The sequence below is a fragment of the Onychostoma macrolepis genome, chromosome 01, assembly GCF_012432095.1.
Source record: "Onychostoma macrolepis isolate SWU-2019 chromosome 01, ASM1243209v1, whole genome shotgun sequence".
Taxonomy (NCBI): domain Eukaryota; kingdom Metazoa; phylum Chordata; class Actinopteri; order Cypriniformes; family Cyprinidae; genus Onychostoma; species Onychostoma macrolepis.
Window position 1 is genome coordinate 5,440,271 of NC_081155.1, and position 19,786 is coordinate 5,460,056.

At 38.1% G+C, this 19,786-nt stretch overlaps 2 long non-coding RNA genes across 2 annotated transcripts; both read right to left on the reverse strand.

Annotated features, from left to right (window-relative positions):
* Window positions 1-11,933: 11,933 nt before the first annotated feature.
* Window positions 11,934-12,756, reverse strand: LOC131550527 (uncharacterized). The gene is made up of 3 exons (XR_009273554.1): window positions 12,676-12,756; window positions 12,518-12,588; window positions 11,934-12,413 (listed from the first exon to the last, which is right to left on the reverse strand). It is a non-coding gene; the product is annotated as an uncharacterized LOC131550527 (long non-coding RNA).
* A 285-nt stretch (window positions 12,757-13,041) lies between these two features.
* Window positions 13,042-13,635, reverse strand: LOC131550521 (uncharacterized). The gene is made up of 3 exons (XR_009273553.1): window positions 13,514-13,635; window positions 13,367-13,435; window positions 13,042-13,225 (listed from the first exon to the last, which is right to left on the reverse strand). It is a non-coding gene; the product is annotated as an uncharacterized LOC131550521 (long non-coding RNA).
* Window positions 13,636-19,786: the final 6,151 nt, after the last annotated feature.

The following is a 19,786-nucleotide window of genomic DNA, read 5'->3' on the forward strand; positions in this document are numbered from 1 at the left end:
AGAGACACCTTCCAGTTCAATAACTTTTGAAAAGAGGCTCACACCATTACAAAACACATTTCTAAATATTTAGCTGACCCTTTTCAACATATCAGAAGTCTTTAAAATACAAGTATTTGCTCTAAGTGATACATTTTCAACATCTCTCTATTCTATGGGTTTCTTCATAGAGACACCTTCCAGTTCAATAACTTTTGAAAAGAGGCTCACACCTTTACAAAACACATTTCTAAATATTTTGCTGAAATTGTACAACATATCATAAGTTTTTAAACTACAGGTATTTGCTCTAAATTATACATTTTCAACATATTTCTATTCTATGGGTTTCTTCATAGAGACATCTTCCAGTTTAATAACTTTTGAAAAGAGGCTCACACCTTTACAAAACACATTTCTAAATATTTAGCTGAAATTGTACAACATAACAGAAGTATTTAAACTACAAGTATTTGCTCTAAATGATACATTTTCAACATCTCTCTATTCTATGGTGTTCTTCATTGAGACACCTTTCAGTTCAATAACTTTTGAAAAGAGGCTCACACCCTTACAAAACTAGTTGTTAAATATTTAGCTGAAATTGTACAACATATCAGAAGTCTTTAAACTACAAGAAATCACTCTAAATGATACTTTTCCCACATCTCTCTGTAAGATGGGTTTCTTCATAGAGACACCTTCCAGTTCAATAACTTTTGAAAAGAGGCTCACACCTTTACAAAACACATTTCTAAATATTTAGCTGACCCTTTTCAACATATCAGAAGTCTTTAAACTACAAGTATTTGCTCTAAATGATACATTTCCCACATCTCTCTATATTCTATGGGTTTCTTCTTAGAGACGACTGCCAGTTCAATAACTTTCGAAAAGAGGCTCACACCGTTACAAAACAAGTTGCAAAATATTAATTTGACCCTAAAGAACATACTACAAGTCTTTAATGTAGTAATATTTACTGTAGATGTAAAATTTTTAACATCACTGTATTCTATGGATTTCTTCATTCACATACCTTCCATCCAAAAATATTACATTATCTAAATTTATTTATTACTGGAATGCCTGAAAATAGTAACTTTTTTCATAAAAGGATTTATTTATAGAGGAATTATTTGCTTTAAAAGAACTCTGAAACCATTATCAGCAAAGTATAATACAGAAATGTTGCAATTGTATCATTTAGAGCAAATACTTGTACTTTAAAAACTTCTGATATGTTGAAAAGGGTCAGCTAAATATTTAGAAACTTGTTCTGTAATGGTGTGAGCCTCTTTTCAAAAGTTATTGAACTGGAAGTTGTCTCTATGAAGAAACCCACACTGTAAAAAAAAATCTGTTAAATTTACGGAAAAATACCGGCAGCTGTGGTTGCCAGAATTTTACCGTGAAAAAGACGGTAGCAACATTTTAGGATTTACAGAACTGTTTAAATTTACAGTGAAAAACCGTATCTCATTAACTGATGCAATGTTAATACACAAACCTTTCAGTTAAGACATTTTATTTGCAGAAACCGACTACGCTTAAATTATCCAACTGCCATTTGTTTATAAACTAATATTTATAATGTTTATGTAATGTGAGCATAAGAGTATTGAGAACTACTTTGTTTAAATCCATGAAGAAAATCTTACTGATTTATGCAAAGTCACCAATTCAGCTCAAAACTCTTGCAAATAACAGCAACACACATACATGCATGATTAAAACTAACAAAGAGATTCTCTTTATATAAGTAGCTACACAGTTATTGCCTTTAAATAAAGCAACATGCAGCATAACATCAGTGTCTCTCTGTCCGTCCTTGACTTAAACACAGGCTCTACTCTCCAGCACAATGGTGACCCACAAAACACAACAGGAAGTTGACTGTTAGGTTTTACAGTATTTTGCTGTTTATTTTCTTGATTTTACGGTGAAATACCGGCAGCTGTGGTTGCCAGTAATCTACTGTTTTTTACAGTTTGTTCTGTAAATTAAATTTACGGTATATTTCTGTTAAAATGACGTTCCACAGAATGTTTTGTCATCTCACAAATTTAACCCCTTTAATCCCACAGCAAAATCCTCAGTTATAAAGAGCACTTCTATGTGTCCACACTACAGAGTGTTGAAGTAACACTGAAGCAGTGATGAATTAATGAGAGAATTAAGTGACTAATTAAATTAGGATTGAGTTTATTGATGAACACCTGCTGTTAACAAGTAGAATCATTGAAGGAACGAGAAACAAGAGCAGAGAAACAAACCTTACAGCTAAAGCCAAGATGAAATCAACTGAAATAAAACACATGAAATCTCTCAATATTTCAGAAGAGGGTGATTAAACAACTCCACAAACAGCATCTTATTACTAACCACTTTTACTTTATTTCTGTCATGTGTACAAAAGCTCTTATTGAGATTTTAGTTATTGTACTTGTTATGTTCTTTGGATTAAGTGTTTTCGGTTTCTTACTGGGGACTCTAATTTTGAAAATTACCTGACTAAGCAAGGGAGCAGCCATTTTTGGTTCAGTTTGCTCAACTCTCTCAGACTGTAAGCTCCATGTGACTGCTGCTTCAGTTTTCTTTAATGTTCATGCCTTCGAAAGCATTGTCAGTAAGTAATTTTTGTAAAATGTGTAAATTGAGGATATTTTCTTTATTTTCTATGCTATATTGGTAATAATTAAGTGTTTTATACACCAATTGCTTAACTGGTAACTCTGCTCTGTTAGCCTGTATATTGTGTATATATTTTACCTTCTGTTTACTAAAAGTACTTTATTTGTGTATTGTTTTGATAGTTTCACTCTCCTTTGAAGCATATTGGAGTAAACATCAGGAGTTTTTCGAAAACTACACCCTGACTCCAGTCTTTATTTGAAGGGAGTTTGGCTTGCTGCTAAATTGTGTTCATACATATGGAAACACACAAGGAGAGCAGTATAGTGAAATGACATAAACTCAGCTGGCTGAATATCTTAGCAGAAGCATACAGCAGCAAGTAGCGAGCATCATGGCTGAAAAGTATCCAAAAGAGATCACACCAGAGAAGATACAAAATAAAGGTAACAAAACATCTGACGATCCTCTAAAAGTTCCATAAGGACTTCAAGGTCTTCAAGATCTTCAGTTGGTGTTGCTGCAGCACGTGCTAGAGCTAAAGCAGAGGCTGCACGAGCACGTGTCACTTTTGCAGAGAGAGAAATTGCAATTAAGGTGGACACAGCCAGGCTACAAGCTAACTTGGAAGCCCTGCATCTGAAAAGAGGCTGCAGCTGCAAGTGCAGAAGCAGAAATATTAGAAGCAGCAGCAGAGTGTGAGGATGAGGAGCCATATGAAAGGAAAAGTCACTCTTCATCAGCCCAAAGCACAGAAAAACGTGTTTGCGATTATGTCAGGGACCAAGCTACATATCTCAATGAGCAGGCCAACTTAGCCACAGATCCGCCTCATGATTGCAAATCTGAACCAGATCAAGTAACGGATCAGAACCAGTTTACCCCTCAAACTGAACCAAATATAGTGCATGTGAATGATAGCCAGTATGTCGTACTTGATGCATGTTCTTCATCTTCATCTCTAAGAGTGCCAAAACTGCAAAAGGTAAAACTCCCAAGGAACACGAAGAGGAGTCAATAGAAAAACCAGTCAGCAATAAATGGCAGCAAAAGTGCAGTGGTGCATTAAGATATTTGCCACAACACTCAGAAACTTCAGACATGATGGACCTAGTGAAATTTCTTGCACGTCGTGAGCTGGTGAGTAGTGGTTTAACACGTTTTGATGATCGCCCTGAAAGTTACAGAGCCTGGAGGTCCTCTTTTATCAACACTATCAAAGACTTGGGTCTTACAGCCAGTGAGGAGCTAGACTTGTTGTCAAAGTGGCTTGGTAAAGAATCTTCAGAATACGTGAGACGTCTCAGAGCAGTTCATATAGGAAACCCAGACACAGCCTTGAAAATGGTCTGGAACAGACTTGATGAATGTTACAGCTCACCTGAAGTAATCGAAAGTGCACTGTTAGACAGTTTTCCCAGGATTTCAGGTAAAGACAACCTCAAACTAAGAGAGCTCGGAGATCTTTTAATGGAGCTGCTCTCAGCCAAAGAAGACGGCTATCTACCAGGATTAGCTTACTTGGACACCGCCGAGGCATCAGACCCATTGTTGAAAAACTGCCATATTCCTTACAAGAGAAGTGGATTTCTCAAGGCTCAAAGTTTAAGGAAGAATTTGGTGTCACTTACCCTCCTTTCTCGTTCTTTACTCAGTTCATTTGCAATCATGCTAAAACACGTAACGATCCAAGCTTTGCCTTTTCCAGTAGTTACCGCCCACAGTATGAAGGACTCACTGTGAAACATACTAACTTCAAGACACCAGTGTCGGTACACAAGACTGACATCTCTCATAGTACATCTCAAGATAAAATGCCTTCTAGAGACGATCCAGCTAAATTCTGTCCAATCCACAACAAACCCCACCCTTTAAGGAAATGTCGAGGCTTCAGATTGAAAACAATCGACGACCGAAAAGCATATCTAAAAGAACAAGGGATCTGCTTCAGGTGTTGCTCATCATCATCACACTTCGCTCGTGATTGCAAAGTCATTCTAAAGTGTGATGAATGCAACAGCGACAGTCACAACTCAGCTCTGCATCCTGGTCCACCCTCATGGACACCAAAAACCCAAAGTCATTCATTACAGCATGGCGGGAGGGTGCAGGAGAAATTCGACAACACAAGAAGTGAGCTCCTTTGCACTGAAGTTTGTCACGGCCTTTCCACAAAATCTTGCTCCAAAATCTGTCTTGTCAATGTGTTTCCTGAAGGTCATCCTGAGAATGCGGTAAAGATGTATGCTATGCTCGACGATCAGAGCAACAGATCTCTGGCCAGATCAAGATTTTTTGACATATTCAACATCAATAGCATAGCATCTCTTTACAGCCTAAAGACATGTGCAGGGTTGATTGAGTGTTCAGGAAGAAAAGCAAATGGCTATCGGATTGAAGCAGCAAACGGTGGAATTAGTCTTGCTCTTCCAACACTTATTGAATGTGATGAAATACCCAACAACCGCGATGAAATTCCGACACCAAGCCGCTCTCCATCAACCTCACCTCAAGCATATTGCATCTGAAATCCCAGCTCTGGATCCTGAAGCCCACATCCTCCTGCTGCTTGGACGAGACATGCTCAGAGTTCACAAAGTGAGGAAACAAATTAATGGCCCAAACAACACACCTTTTGGTCAAAAACTGGACCTAGGATGGGTTTTGGTTGGGGAAGTATGCTTAGGAGACGTGCACAAGCCCAGTGTTTCCAGTTTCAAGACAAACATCTTAGAAAATGGAAGACCCTCACTGTTTATTCCTTGTACAAGTCACGTACACATTAAAGAAAAGATCACCAGCAACTTAACAGCTCTGCATACAGCTCATGACTTTGAAACCCACTGGAACACGAACAAAGATAATCTTGGCCAGACTCTATTTATAAGATCAGAGAATGACAATAAGTCTGCACTCTCCAACGAGGATGAAGTCTTTCTAAAGATTATGGAGAAAGAAGCTTTCCAGGATAATTCCAACAGTTGGGTGGCACCTCTCCCCTTTAGGTCTTCACGACCAGTTCTTTCAAACAACAGAGAACAAGCTTTAAGCCGCCTCTCTTCCTTGCGACGTACACTAGAGAGGAAGCCAGATATGAAAGAACAGTTTGCAACCTTCATGCAAAAACTATTCGACAGTGACCATGCAGAACTTGCAGCTCCACTACCAAAGGGAAAAGAATGCTGGTACTTACCACTATTCGGAGTCTATCATCCCAAAAAACCTGATCAGATCAGGGTAGTATTTGACTCCAGCGCGCAGCATGAAGGTATCTCTCTCAATAATGTACTCCTCACCGGACCAGACCTTAATAACAGCCTCATTGGTGTCTTGATGCGCTTCAGGAAAGAGTGTGTAGCAGTGATGGCAGACATACAACAAATGTTTCACTGTTTTGTTGTGAGAGAAGATCATAGAGACTACCTACGCTTCCTATGGTATCGTGATAATGACCTTAACAAGGACATTGTTGAATACAGGATGAAAGTCCACGTGTTTGGCAACAGCCCTTCCCCGGCAGTAGCAATTTACTGCCTAAGACGAGCAGCAGAGAAGGGTGCTCCGCAACACGGTCCAGACACCAGACACTTTGTGGAACGTGGATTCTATGTGGATGATGCATTAATTTCCTTGCCAACTGAAGAGGAAGCGATAGACCTACTGAAGAGGACACAAGCATCCTCTCTGAATCAAACCTGCGGCTGCACAAAATTGTATCCAACAGTCTTCATGTACTCAAAGCATTCCCAACTGAAGATCATGCAAAAGAAATCAAAGACCTCAATCTCAGTGGAACAACTATGCCTACACAACGCAGCCTTGGTCTGAATTGGGAAACTGCGACTGACACATTTACGTTTAAAGTATCAGTCAACGACAAACCATTCACACGCCGTGGTGTCCTGTCCATAATCAACAGTCTCTTCGATCCTCTTGGTTTTGTGGCTCCTGTCACTATACAGGGGAGGTTTTTACTCCGAGAGCTAACCATTGAAGGAATAGACTGGGATGAACCACTGTCACAAGAGAAACGCGGTGAGTGGGAAACATGGAGACATTCGTTGAAAGACTTGCAAAACCTTCACATTCCTCGTCCTTACACACCCAACTCTCATTCAGAAGCAAGTCACAAAGAAATCTGTGTTTTCTCTGATGCATCGACAAAAGCCATCGGAGCTGTAGCCTATCTCAGGGCAGTAGGTGGAGATGGACAGATCAGCATTGGCTTCATCTTAGGAAAAGCAAAATTGACGCCAAAAAACCAGCCTACCATACCCCGATTAGAACTTTGTGCAGCAGTCTTAGCAGTGGAGGTAGCAGAACTCATTGTTCAAGAGATTGACTTCAAACCGGATGCTATTACCTTCTACTGTGATAGCAAAATTGTACTCGGCTACATCTATAACGAAACTAAACGTTTCTACGTCTATGTCCATAACAGAGTACAGAGAATCAGACAATTTTCAGAACCAAAGCAGTGGCGATACATACCCACAGAGCACAACCCTGCTGACATTGCTTCCAGGTCCATCCATGCATCTCAACTCGTGAAATCTAACTGGTTTACAGGTCCGGCATTCCTGCATAAGCCACATGAAGATGACGTCATTATGACAGACAACTTTGCGCTTGTGGACCCATATTCAGATACAGAAATCAGGCCAATTGTGACAGCTTGTATCACAGGAATGAAGGATAAACAACTCACCTCGGACAGATTTCAGAGATTCTCCTCTTGGAAATCATTACAAAGAGCCATTGCATCGCTCATCCATGTAGCTTGCTCTTTAGATCCTCCAATGAATCCAACACATGCAGCGGTTGGCACCTTTGTTCACAAGCACACACTGTAAGTGAGCTGTTAAAAGCTAAGAATGTGATAATCCGCTCTGTGCAAAAGGAGTCGTTCAGCAAGGACATAGAAACACTCTCTAAGGGAGGAAACATAAGCAGCAAAGTTCCACTCTCAAAACTGAATCCTTTCTTAGATGAAGATGGCCTACTCCGAGTCGGAGGCAGATTAAAACTTGCAGATGTAAGCTACCCTGAAAAAAACCCAGTCATCTTACCTGGCAAGCATCACGTTTCTGCGTTACTCATAAGGCACTACCATGAACGTGTGGAGCACCAAGGCCGCATATTCACAGAGGGGGCCATTCGTGCTGCTGGATTATGGCTTATTGGAGGCAAGAGATGCATAAGCAGTATTCTTCATGCATGTGTAACCTGCCGTAAACTTCGTGGTAAACTAGAAATGCAGAAAATGTCAGACTTGCCACCAGAACGACTTAGTGTGTCACCACCCTTTACTTACACTGGCTTAGATGTCTTTGGCCCTTGGACTGTGGTAGCTCGCCGCACAAGAGGAGGTCAAGCTCTCAGTAAACGCTGGGCAGTGCTTTTTACCTGCATGAGCACCCGTGCGGTTCACATTGAAGTCATTATGTCTATGGACTCTTCAAGTTGTATCAATGCACTTCGCAGGTTTTTCGCGATCCGTGGCCCTGCAAAACAACTGCAATCTGACTGTGGAACCAACTTCATTGGTGCTTCCAACGAGCTTGAATTCCACAAAGTAGTTCAAGAAACAAAGGTGCAAAGATACATCAATAACGAAGGATGCACATGGGCTTTCAACCCACCACACTCCTCCCATATGGGAGGTGCATGGGAGAGAATGATTGGTCTGGCTCAGAGAATTCTTGACTCAATGCTGATGCGGAAGGACACTCTAACCTCTCTGATGAAGTGCTTAGTACACTTATGGCGGAAGTGACAGCAATTATCAACAGTAGACCTCTAGTACCTGTTTCTATGGATGCAGAATCACCCCTGGTACTTACCCCAGCGATGCTCTTAACACAAAAAGCAGGTTCTCCACCTCCGACAGGAAACTTCTCCGAAAAGGACATCTACAAACGCCAATGGCGGCAAGTACAGAGCCTAGCCAACCAATTCTGGTGTCGCTGGAAACAGGAATATCTGCAAACCCTGCAAGTTCGTCACAAATGGCAGGAGCCATACCCAAACATCCAGGAAGGTGACATAGTACTACTAAAGGACAATCAAGTAGCCGAAATGAATGGCCCATGGCACTTGTCACAAGTGTTTTCCTGGTCAAGATGGAAAGGTTCGGAAGGTTGAACTTAAGGTGACTAAAGAAGGGTCCAGCAAAACTTTCCTGAGGCCTATATCTGAAGTCATTCTCCTGCTTGGAAAATAAGAAAACAGTTTAAACAGTTGGTTATAGATGACATCTTTATAGATGTCAGGCGGGGAGTGTTATGTTCTTTGGATTAAGTGTTTTCGGTTTCTTACTGGGGACTCTAATTTTGAAAATTACCTGACTAAGCAAGGGAGCAGCCATTTTTGGTTCAGTTTGCTCAACTCTCTCAGACTGTAAGCTCCATGTGACTGCTGCTTCAGTTTTCTTTAATGTTCATGCCTTCGAAAGCATTGTCAGTAAGTAATTTTTGTAAAATGTGTAAATTGAGGATATTTTCTTTATTTTCTATGCTATATTGGTAATAATTAAGTGTTTTATACACCAATTGCTTAACTGGTAACTCTGCTCTGTTAGCCTGTATATTGTGTATATATTTTACATTCTGTTTACTAAAAGTACTTTATTTGTGTATTGTTTTTGATAGTTTCACTCTCCTTTGAAGCATATTGGAGTAAACATCAGGAGTTTTTCGAAAACTACACCCTGACTCCAGTCTTTATTTGAAGGGAGTTTGGCTTGCTGCTAAATTGTGTTCATACATATGGAAACACACAAGGAGAGCAGTATAGTACTTTCATTTGAAGTCACCATATTGGCGATCAGTGGGTGCTTTAGTTGGGCTCTTGACTCGTGACTCTTTAACATTGGTTTTTGTTTGGTTGCTTTTAATTCGCTGTGTTTATTAAGCACAGTTTTTAAAGCAAAAGCGCCAAATTAATCTATCATCATCGGAGACTGATGTTTGTGATGTCAAAACCGTCATGATCTAGTTTAATTCACTGGTTATCCCATGTTAAGTCTCTTATTAAACATGTGATATGTTAATTGCACCATTAATTGCTACAGTAATCAAATGTTGTGAAACAGCTCTAACCAGAATATGCACAAATAAATGTATTGAACTACGGCAGAAATTAAACACACACAGACATCAACAATCAGCGTATGAATCTCAAAATTGGTGACAATCAAAACGATATTAAAAATTTAAAAACGGTTCAACTCTGAACATCACAAAACAGTCTACTGAAAAGTAACAACAAAAACAACACCAAAATAAAAGCAAATAAAGAAAATATTAAGAACATTCAGTTGCATAATTTATTCATGCTGCAGTGCATTCTGGGAGTTTTGTACTGGCACCCAGCATGCTTTGCAGCATGAATTGTTTTTTTTATTATTAATAGTCACCATTGTTGAGGTTCATGTGCTGATTCCTGATGTCTGTGTGTTTCTAAATGATGCTGTAACTCTGAAGGTTTTGTGCATAAAAGGTTTTAAATTCTTTCATAATGGTTTGTCAGCTTAACTTGTGGAGTAATATTATTACCATAGCCAATATGAAATTAATTACAAATCACCCACATGGTTTGACACTAACTGAGATCAGCGATCCAGGTCATTAGAAGATGATCACCACTTTTAAGTTTTAACCAAAACTACAAACACTCTTGGCTTTTCTTGTCATAACTAATGTGTTTACAAACGCAGTCATAACAGCCAAAGAAAAACTAACCTCAAAGAGTTAAGGGTCAAGAGCATAACAAAAGCAACCACTGATCGCCAAAATGGTGAGATAAAACAAAACATTTGAAATAAAATATAAACCTCTGTTAATTCGTAGATATATGACAGAAATGAAGTCAAACTGGTTAGTAATAAGTGGAGCTGCTGTTTGTGGAGTTGTTTAATCATCCTCTGCTGTTTTATTTCAGTTGATTTCATTTAAGGCTGTGGCTGTATGTCAGTTGTAGTTTTGTTTCTTGTTCTTTCCTTCAGTGATTGTGTTTGTTAACAGCAGGTGTTCATCAGTGTCTGAATTCACTCATATGTTCTCAATCACTCTGTCTAGTGGACTATATAGTGAAGTAATGTAGGACTAGTGAATGAGGGTGTAGGGAGTGGTTTCAGACACAGTCTATGAGTGTCAACTCTGAGGCTACTTTCTCGAAAACAAAGGTTAGATCTATTACAGGTATTCACTGTATATAGTAAGGAAACTTACTCTTAATCATTTAACAGGTTATTACTGTGGTATTTTACAGTTTTTTACTGTTAAAATCACAATCATTTTTTACAGTGCATAGAATACAGAAATGTTGCAGTTGTAACATTTAGAGCAAATAACTGTACTTTAAAGATTTCTGCTATGTTCTACAAGGTCAGATAAATATTTAGAAACTTGTTTTGTAACGGTGTGTGCCTCCTTTCGAAAGCTATTGATCTGGAAGTTGTGTCAAAGGAGAACCCCATAGAAAACAGTGATTATAGAAATTAAAAAAGGTCTGCAATGTCTTTCTCTAAACTTACTGAATATACTACTGCTAAGCATTAAACCTCAAATGAACTTGGCTATGTTTGTATGACATGGCTCTGTCCACATATGTGGTGCTGAAGGTCCATCCACAATCCTACCTGCAAATTAAAGTATCAATAACGTTTCGCTACCCATGTTAACACCAAACCACTTTGATGTTATGCACACTCCAAATAATACACTACACCATGGGGATTGGCATATTTATTGCATTTAGTTGACTGTGAAATGCAGCTATATATACAGCTCAAATCTTATATGGTGGAACAAACAGCTCCAAAGCTTGTTCAAAGTACACTGTTGCTGCAGTCTGGTAAAGATTTCCTGGCCAGAAAAAAATATATATATTTTTAGCATTCTTGCATCCTAATTAGGAAATAAACATTTTAGGCCTTGTAAGCATTTTGTAGATAATAAATAAAAAGTGAACTATCAAAATATCAAATGTCACATTTATTCCTCCCTCACAAATGCAAGTGTGCTTTTAACAACTACATTCACATAAAGGGCCAGCAGAAGACAACAAGCACCACAACAATATGAAACATAAACAGAATACTAAAAAAAAAAATTGTATTTCCATAACATATCAAATAGGCAATACACATTTCTCAGAATCAGAAAGAGCTTTATTGCCAAGTATGCTTGCGCATACAATGAATTTGTTTTAGTGTCACAGGCTTCCAGCAGAGACAACACACAGACAATAAAAATAGGATGAGAATAAAATACACACATACACTGTCCTCCAAAAGTTTGGAAACACCCCTGGCAAAGTGTGGTTTTGGATGACATCAGCATAAATCCTTATCATTTTTTTTGGTGCAAATACTGTACATTAAAGTAACTTGACATTATCATTGAAGACCAGCAATAATAATTTTCATTTTGATTACATAATAATGGCAATATATACATGTCAAAGTCAGACATGCCCCTTTGCCAGCTGTGATGCCTGGTTACTGGTTTAAACTTGGCCCAGGTTTTCAGCTGCTAATGGTGGATATTTTGATGAATCGAAAATTTAATTATTTTCTATGTATAAACTGTTTATGTAATAAAATATGTTTTCATAGTTTGCGTTGTCCCTTATCAGTGCAAAACAATTTTCTTACAATTGAAACACACTTTCAGCATCAGCTCCTCTAACTAAATAGCTTACAAACACACATCACAAATCCATGCTTGTTCTTCTGGTAGCAGATTAATGTTGAGGCACTGAACATGAAACTACCTCTGGCATAATTCACATTGAATCTGGAAGGGAAATAGGACATGTTGTTAGATGTATTAAGAAAGTGTTGGAATTATTAAATGTAGTTGTGAAAACAGTCAACAGGCAGAAATGGCATAGTGAATACCCAGATGCATTGCTCCTCTGTTTGGGCTCTTTCTTTTTCTCCACACACAGAGCAGTACTCCTCTCTTCACACTGCAATCATTTGAATGTAGATAGGATTATAATTCATCTCTCTGTGTCTGACATGGAAATATACTGTTCTTTCAAAGTACTTTATACCTGATGCCAGCAAAATTTCATTGGCCACATTTTTCCTGTAGTGGCACATCATCTCCTTATATTAATGCTGTCAGGAATTTTGGGAACTCTTCCACCACCGGTTTCGCCATCTAGAAGGACAGCAATGAAAATTAATAGACACAGTGTCATATGGGAAAAGGTGAAGACAGTGTTTATGTAAACCACTTTCCTCCATTTACCAGCATCACAAAGACACCACAGCTGGAACCATCCTCCTGAAATGAATGTTGGATTGTGCCAGGTTTCCACTTGGTACTCACCAAGTCCTCTCTTCCATACTTGTTTTTTCTCATTTGGAAAAATGCGCTGTTTTTGGAAAAATGCAGTGTGTGTGTTTATTGTGGTTTTAAGCAACACCAACTATGCTAATTTACCATCATTAATGTTGTGGAGCTAAACAAGCCAAATTACTTTTTAAAACAAACTGTCCTACCAAAGGTATTTGCAGGCTTTTTTGGCTTCTTTCATTTAATTTGTACCACTTTGAGGGTCAAGTATTAAAAATGGTGTCAGTGTAAGCATGTAGTCACTAAAATGGAGAAAAGGAAACAAATAAATTATAACTACTAAGTCAATCAAATGTCGCTGAAAAGATCAAACATTTATATATGGGCATGTCCATGTTTACATGTACTAGCTTAACATTTGCATTTGCAGTCTTTTTACTTACCGCAAACCTCTAGTGTATGTTGTTGATATTTACGAAAGTGATGAGCCCATCATATTGCTCAAAGTTGACCTGTTTATCAGAAATATGCATAATCATGTCTGTGTACTTTACATGTAAAAAATAAGAATCATAAGGAGCTGCTCTCACTGCTCTCATGTGGCCTCAGTGTTTGGAATTCCTTGGGATGTAACAGGTACTCCAGATTCTGGCTAGGAGACTTATCAACTCTGTAGGTGGCTTCTTCCATAGCATGTCGACCTATAATTACATGCAGTTCATACAGTAAATAATAGTGTACTTTAATATATGCAATAAATAAATAGTTTTCATTTTTGTATAATGATTTCATTACCTCTTCCTCTACATTGAGTACCTTTGCAGGAAGCTGACATGCACCAAAACTTGAACATTTCTTGCTCTGTGTCACATACTTGTGGATCCTTTTTTGGGGGGAACATGTTTTTTTTTTTTTGTGGAACAGAAAATCATTTGGAATTGGTGGATGGGAAATGTTTGTTCTTCTTCATCCAAGTTTCTTGAGACTGATCAAGGTTCATAGGTGGCTCAGTTGTCATTTGCACTGTGTGTTCATTCGTTCACTGCTGTGTGTGTGCAATTTGGATGGGTTAATTGCAGAACACAAATTCCGAGTATGGGTAACCATACTTGGCCACGTCACGTCACGTCACTTTCACTTAAAATTTTTGGGAGGGGAGGGGCTGAGAGCCGTGGGAGCCACCAAGCCTCACGTTCATGGTTCTCAGTCCCACCCCATGCATTACAATGATAATTATATATTTAATAATCTTTAATTTAATTCAATAATTTCTCATTAATTCTCAGGACACTGCTCCACTGATCATGTGCTGGTTACCCCACTGCACACCTCAGATCACTTCCTGCTCACTCTTAACCTCAACATGGTTCCTGACACAACACATACCCTCCGCATGTCATCTTTCAATGTAAACTAGGCTCACATTCACCCTCCAGGCTCTCTGTTTTACTTTCATCTTCGCTTCCTTGCTCTAAACAGTTAGCATCTCTTACTCAAACTGTCAAACACATCTTACCAACAAACATACACTCTTTCACATCCTTCTCTCCACTCTCTGAGTCAGAAGTCTCTAAACTCATCCTTCCTAAATCATCCTACTACTTGTCCACTTGATTCTATTTCATCTCATCATATTTCATCTCATTCACACTGGTGTTTTTCCTCAGCATTTAGACAGGCTCGTATAACCCCACTACTTAAGAAACCCACTCTTAACCCAACTCTTTTAAAGAACTCTTTTCCTTCTTCCTTTCATAGCAAAACTCTTGAACGAGTTGTGTTCAACCAAGTCTCTGCCTTTCTCACACAGAACAACCTCCTCGACAGCAACCAGGCTGGTTTCAGAAGTGGACATTAAACCGAGACTGCCTTGCTCTCAGTTGTTGAAGCCCTAAGACTGGCAAGAGCGGTTTCCAAATCTCCATTACTTAACTAGCTGGATCTGTCCACTTCTTTTGATATGGTCAACCACCAGATCCTCCTGTCAACCCTATTGGCAAAGGGCATCTCAGGAACAGTGGTTTGACAATTATCTCTCAGACAGGTCCTTCAAGGTATCTTGGGGGGGTGAGGTGTCCAAGTCGTAACATCTAGCTGCTGGGGTGCCTCAGGGCTCAGTTCTTGGACCACTTATATTCTCTGTCTACATGGAATCACTGTCTACATTTTGTCATTCAGAAACATGGCTTTTCATATCACTGCTGTGCTGATGACACTCAACTCTACCTCTCATTCCATCCTGATGATCTGATGATAGCTGCTTGCATCTCAGCTTGTCTAACAGACATTTCTTGCTGGATGAAGGACCATCACCTTCAACTCAACCTTGCCAAGACAGAACAGCTTGTGGTTCCATCAAACCAACCACTTCATCACAATTTCACCATCCAGTTAGACACATCAACCATCACTCCTTCAAAAACAGCCAGAAACCTTGGAGTTGTGATTGATGATCAGCTCACTTTCTCAGACCACATTGCTAAAACTACCCAGTCCTGCAGATTTGCTTTATTCAACATTAGGAAGATCAGGCTCTTTCTTTTGGAACATGCAACACAACTCCTTGTTCAGGCTCTTGTTCTGTCCAGGCTGGACAATTGCAATGCTCTCTTGGCAGGTCTTCCAGACAGTTCTATTAAACCTGTACAATTAATCCAGAACATGGCAGCAAGATAAATTTTTAATGAGCCGAAAAGAACGCATGTCACGTCTCTGTTCATCAATTTGCACTGGCTACCAATAGCTGCTCACATACAATTCAAGACATTGATGTTTGCCTACAAAACCACCACTGGCTCGGCTCCCCTTTACCTAAATTCACTACTTCAGACTTACGTACCCTCTAGAAGCTTGCGTTCTGCAAGTGAACGACACATTATTGTGCCATCCCAAAGAGGCACTAAATCACTTTCACGGACTTTTACATTAACTGTTCCCTCCTGGTGGAATGACCTGCCCAACTCAATTTGAGCAGCTGAGTCCTTAGCCATCTTCAAGAATCGCCTAAAAACACATCTCGTCCATCTATATTTGACCCTCTAACTCTAACACTCTCTATTCCAAATCTATCTATCTATCTATCTATCTATCTATCTATCTCTCTCTCTCTCTCTCTCTATATATATATATATATATATGTGTATATAAAAAACACACACCTTGTTATGTGTATTAATTTACAGCGATTATCGTCCATTTGATTGCATAGACACTATTTAAACTAAACTGAGCTAGACAATGACATCTCTGAATTCAGTAATGAAATGCCTTTAACTGAAAATTGAGTATTTAATCTTATCATTATACATTACTGACACTCTGTCCTCCAATTTGATACTGTTAAGTGCTTTGACACAATTTGTATTGTTAAAAGCACTATATAAATAAAGGTGATTTGACTTCACGTGTACTGCGTTAGGCTAACCACGACTTGTCATAGCACTTGCATTTTATTGTTCTTTTGTTGGTTTTGATTACTTCTATTGTCATCACTTGTAAGTTGCTTTGGATAAAAGTGTTTGCTAAATGATTGAACATAAAAATGTGGTTCGTTTATATAAACATTGTGTTCACAATGATCTTTTGTTGTTAATTATCAACAGCATATACTAATGTGATAATCAAAAATGTTGTCACTATACATTTACATGTAAACAATCAAACAACATGAAACACACAATCTTAAAGTTGTGCTGTCCATCCTGAACCTAACCACAGGTTCTACTCTTCACGACAATGGTAACACTACAAAACCAACATAACAGAAACTTCTGTAAATCCTGAAACTGGGAAGTGGATTTCTAGTTCCCAGCATGCTTTGCATAGGGCTAGATCAGGAGTGTAAATATGTAAATTAAGTACTGCTTAATGTGTTTTTTAGTAAAGGGAAAGACTTTTTAAAGTTTGTTGTTCAGCTATTTTTGACATTTAAAAGAGTTTTTGTTTATGCCGATTTTTGAGGTTACCATTATTGTGAAGTGTAGGCCTTGTGGTTAGGCTATGGCTACATGAGCTAAAACTGTTGTTCTCAATGACTTGACAATCTTTTTTGGTTTGTTTTAGCTCATTTGCAGGCTGAAAAAGATTGATGTGAGAGCAAGTGTTATGTTGGCTGTTTGTTCTTATGAGTAAAACAAAAATACATCAATTTAAAACCAATCACATGACTTATATGGTCAGCATTTCTATTCTTCCCGATTATATAACACTTATGTGCTTATAGTAGCTAATAAGCTAGTAGTAATCTAAGCACAAACTCCACTCTTCACCACAATGGTTAAAATAAATAAACATTAAATTCCAACAGGTTTCTCCATTTTCATAAAAATGCAGAAAACTCACAACTCTGCAAGGGCACCAGTCTGAACATCAACAGCACTGGGTGGATCTATATGAGTGAATTGTGTTGAGAACATTCACAGAATATGTGAAATGAAACTGATGTAATCTCATTAAATTAGCATGATTTTTACTCATCAGTACAATTAACTAAATTTAAGTTCAAATAAATCAGTTCAACTGTATGGAAATAAGTGTCATAATTTCATTAATGCTTCAGCTGTTCTGGTATTTTTGACACAACTCCTCCCGTGGCATCAAGATAGAAAGACACAGGAGACCTACTTTGCAAATGATGCAAGAGAATGCTGATGACATACTCTGTGTACAAATGATCAATGAACAGATTCATACTGAAAAGTTGTATGTAGCCTGGTATTTTGAAGTATTTTGTGGCACATTCCTTGATTACTGTCTGCATTAACTATATTTATATCATGATGTCAGAGTGAATGGAATCCCGTTTCCTCATTTCTGAGCCTATTGCTTTTAACTCTTTTTTATTGAGACATTGTGTCATGTTCCCAGCCAAGAGTTGCTCGTTTGGTGTTGAGTGTGCTGTAAAAATGTTGACTGGGTTCATGCGTTAGGGTCTTTGTTATTTTTCCTCTTTTTAGGTTGGTTACTGGCCTAGCCTTTTTCTCTGAAAGTTTGTGTTGTATATCTCCATTTTGTTGGACTAACATGTTTACATCTTGGCCCAGTGCAGCAGGATTATTTTGGATTGTGAAACAGAGTCATTATGTGTCAAATCAACCAGAGGTCCCCAGTTCAAATTTTTGATTTTGCTAATATTTTTTTCTGAAGAAAGACAGACATGTATAGTGATGAAAGCCAAAATATTAAATGTCATGGATGAATATTTACTAAGTAATCCACTATTTTGTAGAGGGGATCAAAATGGCCATTTTCACCTGAGATTCAGAGCCAAATTACAGGGGGTAAAAATGGCTTCAGAAAAATGGCAGCATGATAATGTAATTTTTACACAGAGATTGGTAGGCATGTTAGTAAAATCTGTTCACTTTAGCAATCTTTTTTGCATTATGTGCCAATGGTGACCATTCAAAACTGGGGAAACAGCACTTTTCAAGTTTTTTTTCTCCAAAGTTTGCATGCCTGTAACTCAAGAAGTATAAAGATATCTTGATGCCCTTTTACATATTGGGTCTTAACAAACATTCCGTTTGACATCTCCATTTTTAAGGCCCTATATAGTTCGGTTCCAGAGATATTGGAATTTTAATATGGCTTCAGATGTAAATTGTTAAAATGTACATATTTTCAGTGGTCAAAAACCAAATGTGAGTCAATTTGAAAAAATATGATTTTCTTTTGGAATCTTCATTTTCAAGGCACTACATTATTCAATCCCAGAGATATGGGGACCTCAATCAGGCTCCATTTTCAGATTGTTGAATATTACATTTCAGCACTTGAAAACCAAATGTTGGTCATGGTCACTTTGTATACAGCTGATACTTAATGTATTTTAAAGCAGAATGTCTGAAGAATAAGTAATGTTGAAACTAGGAATGCGTCTTGTTTCCCTCTATCAAAATAATTGTATAGGACATACCTGTTTGAGTGTCATAAATATTGGTGCAGCCCCATGTCCAAATTGTTGTGTCCTACCCATTTCCACACCAAATGTGGTTTTGTGTTTATCTAGTCATCACTGCTGACAATGCAAATAATAACAGTAAGCTAGTGTTTAGGAATGTGCAGTGTGACATGATCAGGATTAATTGTTGACTCTAGATAAAGTATGAACAGTGTGAAATGTACAATAAGATTACACAGGATCCCCTTTAGCACTATAACTATGCTCAAATTATATAACAATAAAAAAGAAAAATAAATTCTAATAATTAATCCAGGTTAGGCAAATCTTGGTTTATTGATGTGAATGCAATGTGTGGTAAAAGCAACCACTTTTCCCTATGAGGTGTGGGATTTGATTCAAACATGTTGAACTCTTTGTTAGCTTCAGAAGCTGTTAAAATGAACACAATCCCTTCTTCCAAATATCCCTGAAACTGATTCAAATCTTATGAATAGACTACTGAGAGAAAGATAATGTCCCTCAACTCCAATTTCAGTGCATTTTTAACACTCCAACAGGTATGTTCTGTGCATATTGTTTTGATAGAGGAAAACAAGATGCATTCCTAGTATGCCTAGTAACATTACTTATTCTTCAGACATTCTGCTTTAAATACAATAAGTATCAGCTGTATACAAAGTGACCAACATCTGCTTTTCATCCACTAAAATAGGGAATATTTAACAATCTGAAAATGGAGCCTCATTGAGGTCCCCATATCTCTGGGACTGAACAATGTAGGGCCTTGAATATGAAGATTCCAAAAGAAAAGTTTATTAAGAACTAGAATCTAAAATCATATTGTGATATCTTCAATACTTCTTGAGTTATAGGCATGCAAACTTTAGAAAAAGAATATTCATGGCACTCGGACAGGTATGTTCAATGCAGTTGCTTTGACAGAAGTAAACAAGATACA